Raw genomic sequence first — 6,556 nt, forward strand, 5'->3', positions numbered from 1 at the left:
AGATTATGGAAAGTGCGAGGGGGGAGGGGGAATCTGATTTCATTATCTTTATATGGGTAATTATTTACAAAAAGACTCCACTTGCCAATGACCTTGATCTTGACATATGTTGTCAAGGTTACACAGGTCAAGGTAGTTTCATAGAATGGTCTGTGATGTAGCTATATTGTTTTATTGTAAATTGTATAGCAATAAGTGATTTTAATGCAGGCCTTTTCGGTATTGAATTGTATGTTCAAGTGTAACTATGCTAAAAAAAACAGTTTGCATTCCATTCATTTTGTATTTTATTTGTATCTGATCAATCATTTGTCAATCAAATGATTATTTAAACAAGAGTACCAAAAATTCCTGTGCAACATACCTAAAATCCTTTTTCAAATAGATATCCTTTTGCAAACCTTACGCATCTGCACTTACATATTTTCTCGAAAATTACAAGAATACATCACACATAGAAAATTTCACTTCCTACAGTTACATAGCAAACAAGAAATTCAGTTTTTAAAATTTATACGTCCTTGTTAAGCCTATGCGTCTCTCTATGTAAACTCTTTTGCTGGCAAGTTTGCGATCTTTAAGAAGAGTCATGCCTGGTAAACTGAGTCCTGCCGTTTAGAAAAGCTGGTATATTTATGGATACTTGGCTTGGAACAAACAAATCTTGGACTGTAATCCACGATCAGCCATTACAGAGTCACCAGGATCACACTTCTTAATAAGATATCACTTCTTTCAACTATCGCTCTATCACTCACTGACCCCGCATAAGCGGGCGAAAATGGGAAATAAGTCCACTAGGCGTTGCACCAACTAATACTTTCAATGTAGTTTTGTTCTTGTATGTGCTAAAGATTGCTTGCTTAAATGTAGGATTTGTAGGAGCAGCGATAGGAAATTCTGTTCCATCTACTATAACCCTAGTTGAAAAATACATCTGTTTAAATCCTGAGGGCATAAAATACATTATGAGGTCCTTGCTAGGCCATATGTCTATTTCAGACCACTGACAATACATAAAACATATCCATGTAATAACAATATTCTGAATTGTCTTTTTGCTGACATCAAACATGTAAGCTAAACCTAATCAGGTATGGCTCTCCTCAACTTAAATGAGAGTTACAAAAAATTGATCCTCAACACTAATATTTGATACCGTATCATAGCGGTACTTTAGCTCATAGCTGCTGGCCCTAAACTATATAAAACTAATTAAACTTCTCTAAGGATTCAAGACCAGTATAGTACATTACAGCGTCTGGCTTGTTACCAAATGTGTCTATAGTAAAAGTATTCTTCCAAGATGGTTTGAGTGGCAGCGTTAACAAAGGTTTTATTTTGAGAAAGGTTAGGTTTGCTTTAGGACAGGATGCTCTTTCTTCGATGCTTTAATTGACACTGGCATTACATAGTTGAGTACTTCTCACTCTCATTTCACAACTGATAGGGATGTCAATTATGTAATGATTAGTGTTTTCACTAGTAGAGGAGAACTGTCCATAAGCTTGTCATTTTCTTCAACATCAACAGCTAAACACTGAATCGGAAATGGGGCTCTCTTACCATCAGCCTGTTTTGGTTTAGTTTCAGCTCTCTTTGCTCCTGTCGTCTGGAACGAGCATCTTGCAAAATGTCCAATTTTTTTTCTCCATAAAATATGGATGGCACTGCATCTTTCTTCAAAATGTTTTCACCAGTGTAAATACCTGCGGAAAAAATATAATATTGTATATGACAAGTTATGTAGAACTGTTGCTTCCGCCAACTCTGTATAATAAAAAAGCTAATCACACTAAAAATAATAAATAAAAACATATGTTTATTATATATTAATTTTATTGTAAACTCACCAGTTTCAAAAGCTGGTAGTAACATAATCCTCAGGTCTAAAGTGTTTGTGCACAGTCCGTGAATTTGTATTTGGATAAAAATCCTTGCGTTTATAGCACTGATCCCTCGATTTTTTTATTATCTTGTCTCTCGGTAACAGATGCCCTCCTTTATTTTTACACCCATATGCCACACACATTCCCGGCATGTTAAAAAATTCCGAACACAGCTTTTCTCGCTAACGACATGCTCGGTAACTCGAATACTCGGTGACAGCTCGGTGCGTCTCTAACTTTGCTAGCGCCCCTAGCGGCTAAGAGTGGCTCGCGCCGTCCCCATTTTACCAAAACACAACATTTAAAGCAGTAAATTGTTGATAAATTGAAGTCTTTTTGTTAAAGCAGAGAATACTTTATTTCGCGAAAAAGTCGCTGCTTTACCAAAACACAACATTAAAGCAGTAAAAAATTGTTGATAATTATATAAAGGGGAAAAAGTTTGTACTGTTGTTCGGGGTAATCTTAAAAACTATTGGACCGATTTTGAAAGTATTGTGTATGAAGTAAGGGGTAGAATTTCCAGGGAGTGCTATAGGTGTATAATTTTTCGTTACCGATCTTCTGGAAACCGGTTTTTTCTAATTCTCAATTTTCGGAAAATAATTGACGGAATCTCAAAGAGTTATATATGAAACAGAGGTAAAAATTTTCCGGGGGAGAGATATGAAGTATATATTTTTTGTTACCGATTTTTTTTGGAACCGTATCCGAAATTTTTCCAATTTTTCGGGAAAATAATTGACCGAATCTTAAAGAATTGTATATAACACAGAGGTAAAATTTCTAATAAAAAGTTACCGATTCCGTCTAAAAAAAATCTGCGTAATTGTTCTGATTTCTGCAAATTTTAAGATATCGAGCTAAGATTTTTTATGGATAGAATATTATTAGATTGAATTTGGCGAGAATCGGTGAAAGAGTTGCCGATTTTTGCTTAAAAAGTGTGTAAGTTATACATGTCATATTTGTCATCTTATATAGAGTATCTGTTTCGAAATCGTCAATGTGCGACAATTTGAAATAAGATATTCCTGATGTCTATTCTTACTCGGCGCAACACAAATCAGTTAACATCATACAACAGTATCATTAAAGGAAGGTTGTTTCAAATTTGGCGAGGATCTGTGGAGGGGTTAGCGATTTCTGCTTAAAAATTGTATAAGTTATTTGATGGATACAGTATTATATTATTTAAGAAAGTTGTTATTGAATTTGGCGAAGATCGGTAAAGGGGTTACCGATTTCTGTTTAAAAAACGTATAAGTTATACATGTAATTTTATATAGAGTATCATTAAAGGAAGATTGGTATTGAATTTGGCGATAATCGGTAAAAGGGTTCTTTCTTTATAAAAATCAAAATGACATATAATATGTGAAACCAGCAGCTTATAATGACAAAAGAGTGAATTGATTCAGGTCAACTTAGTAATTTCACAAACCGATTACCGATTATATTCCTTGGTTTTTTAAGTGAAAAATCGAGATTCTGGGTACATAGGGAGCGAGCAATCTCAAAATTCCCGAAAAAACGCCTGAGTAAACCAAAAGATGATGTCGCTAATCGGTAAGTGAAATATCGGAAAAGCGGAAATAACTCAATAGTGTGAAACTCGAGTAGAAAAAGACCGGTTACGACATGTTTAATCCACAAAAACATTTATGCGGTCCGATTTAAAATTAGAGGCATTTAGTTATGATTCAAATTACGAATATCAATTTCATCCGAGTGTAATAATTGAGAAAATGGATGCAATATGTAATCATTGTCAAGTAAAAAAGTTTAAAACTTAAGCACCTAGAATGTGTTATTCATGCAGAAAAGTTAAACTACCGTCTTTAAATCAACCACCCCGACACACTCCTTATGTTTGTTCACAATAAGAATATTGAAACATAAATAAAGTCGTTTCAAGAAAAACGACTCCCAGGCGAAGCCCGGGTAACCAGCTAGTTGTTGATAAATTGTATATTGTAAATTGAATATATGTCAGTATTGGAAGGCATAAATGACTAATATATATGTCGAAATAGTTCACGCATATACTTTCCACGCGAGACGAGTTGTCACATGGGTTCGTGGCGCGCTTTACAAGCTCGTTTATTGTATATCGCTACAAATATTCACACAGATGATCGACTAACTTTAACTTCATTAATACCACCTTTACTTAAACGAGCTTGTAAAGCGCGCCACGAACACATGTGACAACTCATCTCGCGTGAAAAGTATATGCGTGAACAATTTCGACATATATATTAGTCATTTATGCCTTCCAATACTCACATATATTCAATATACAATTTATCAATAATTTACTGCTTTAAATGTTGTATTTTGGTAAAACAGCGACTTTTTCGCGAAATAAAGTGTTCTCTGCTTTAACAAAAAGACTTCAATTTATCAACAATTTACTGCTTTAAATGTTGTGTTTTAGTAAAGCAGCGACTGTCTCGCGAAATAAAGTATTCTCTGCTTAAAAAAAAAAACATAATATTAGTCGTTTATGCCTCTCAGTACTTAAAATAATTGCTATATTTTTCAAACTTTTTTTGTTAATAACTTTTTAATAAACAAGTAAAAGTGTGCAAGTAGAAACCTGATGCACATTGCTTTCTCATAGTTTTTAATTGTGCAAGTAGAAACCTTTGCTCACAAAGCTTCCTCTATTTGTTTTGGCTTCCTCATAGAGGAAGCTTTGTGAGCAAAGGTTTCTACTTGCAAAAAACCCCTTTACCGATTATCGCCAAATTCAATACCGACCCCTTCCTTGAATGATACTCTATTAATTAAAAAAAAAAAACAGCCCGATATCTCAATATTTGCGGAAGTTAGAGCAACTAGTACTTGCATCTCGTTTTTAACTTGAATATAAGACCCGACTATATGAATACCGACATTAAAGAACTATATAAAATAGAAATAGAGAAGACTGAAGAATATAACAAAATAAAAAATAAACCGATATCTTAAAATTTACAGAAATTAAAGCTATTACAAACATTTTTCTAAAATTTAGGGACCTTTGATCACGTATAAAGCTGAGTCTAATCAACCAAATCTTAAAGAATTATATATGAAATAGGAATAGAAAAAAGACTGAAAAATATAATAAAATTAGAAATAGATCAATATCTCCAAATTTGCGGAAATTAAAGCATAAACAAACATTTCTGCAAAAATTCAAAATTTTATTAAAAAAGAACCCCTTGATTATTAGCAATTTTTATTAATTCTATTATATTCTTCAGTCTTTTTTCTACCCCTATTTCATATACAATTCGTTAAGATTTGGTTGATCAATTCTGGAGTTATAGAAATTTCGGTAAATTTGGCACAGACATACACACATACACACATACACACATACACACATACACACATACATACACACATACCGACATTTTTTTAAAATAACGATTTTTCGACGTTTTAGAACATTCTGAACACATTGGCAAAAGCAACTTAAAAAAAATTTTTTTTACGAAAACAAAGCTTCCTCTATGAGGAAGCAAAAACGACCGCCAACTAAAAACTTCTGAAGGTCACTCAAAAGGGTGACCTTGACAACATATGTCAAGATCAAGATCATTGGCGAGTGGAGTCTTTTTGCAAATAATTACCTTTATATGTATGTAACGATCGAGGAATCTGTTGCACATTATTTTGTATTTATTACCTTGCTTGTTTTATTGCTTTTGCAGAAAAATTTGGTTATTCTTAATAGATCCTTGCCGATTTTTAAGTTATAATATTATTGCGATCTTCTTTCAATGAAAATTAATATTGTTACGCCCGTGCTGTCCTCGTGTCGCGTGTGTGTGCGAGTCGCCCGTTATTTGGTGTCGCATCGCGAACCGTCCTTGGTGACGGATGCTTGTTTACTAATATTGATTGCTGAAAGCCCCAAAAACTAGATTTTCCCCGTTATACTTTTTGATTTTTCCCGGGGCGGTTCGTTCGGGGCGGTCGCCCGAGCTCCTCTTTATACCCCCAGAGTCGTAAAAAAAGGGTACTGATTTTAAAGAGCATTTATTTTGGGCCCAAATGGAGACCCGCCGCGAGTGTGAAAGCGGTGGTGTTGGCAAAACGTTTCGTCGGGCGTAAAAAATTTTAGACTTTAAAAATAAGTGTGTTTGTTCGAGCCCCAGGTTCTGTGTCGATATTCTATTTTGTTTTCTTTATTTTAAATTTGACGATGCTGAAGGAACCCAATGTGAAACAGATGAAGGGCGACTTTATGTTTAAAATTATAAGAAATAAGCGGGAACAAAAACGGTATACTTTCTTTCAAAAAAAATTGGCCTTTATGAAACTTATAATTTATTTATTGCAAAATTCGAAATTATATAAAATTTTTTTTTAAATTTTTGTTAAAAGATGTAAAGGAAAGATAAAATACAAAAAATAAATTTTCAGATAACATTAAAAATTTCCGACTTTTAGTTGAAAAAAAACGTTTGGCTTGTTACATTATAACTATAAATAACCAAGAATGCGTGAGGGGGGAGGGGGGAATCTTATTGATTTTAACTACAAACCTAAAAAAGGTTTTAAATAATATAAAAAAAAAATTAATTACGAATTATTAAGCCAATTTTCTATTTAGGGAAACTGATTTTAGGTTTTTTTCTAAAAATATATCAACATTAATAATAACACAT

The 6,556-nt window shown here is 33.4% G+C and overlaps 1 pseudogene; it reads right to left on the reverse strand.

Moving 5' to 3' along the window:
- Positions 1-420: 420 nt before the first annotated feature.
- Positions 421-1,878, reverse strand: LOC143903502 (uncharacterized; annotated as a pseudogene).
- Between the last annotated feature and the right edge of the window lie 4,678 nt (positions 1,879-6,556).

Source organism: Temnothorax americanus, unplaced genomic scaffold (assembly GCF_048541705.1).
Source record: "Temnothorax americanus isolate GAGA-0224 unplaced genomic scaffold, ASM4854170v1 Scaffold477, whole genome shotgun sequence".
NCBI lineage: Eukaryota > Metazoa > Arthropoda > Insecta > Hymenoptera > Formicidae > Temnothorax > Temnothorax americanus.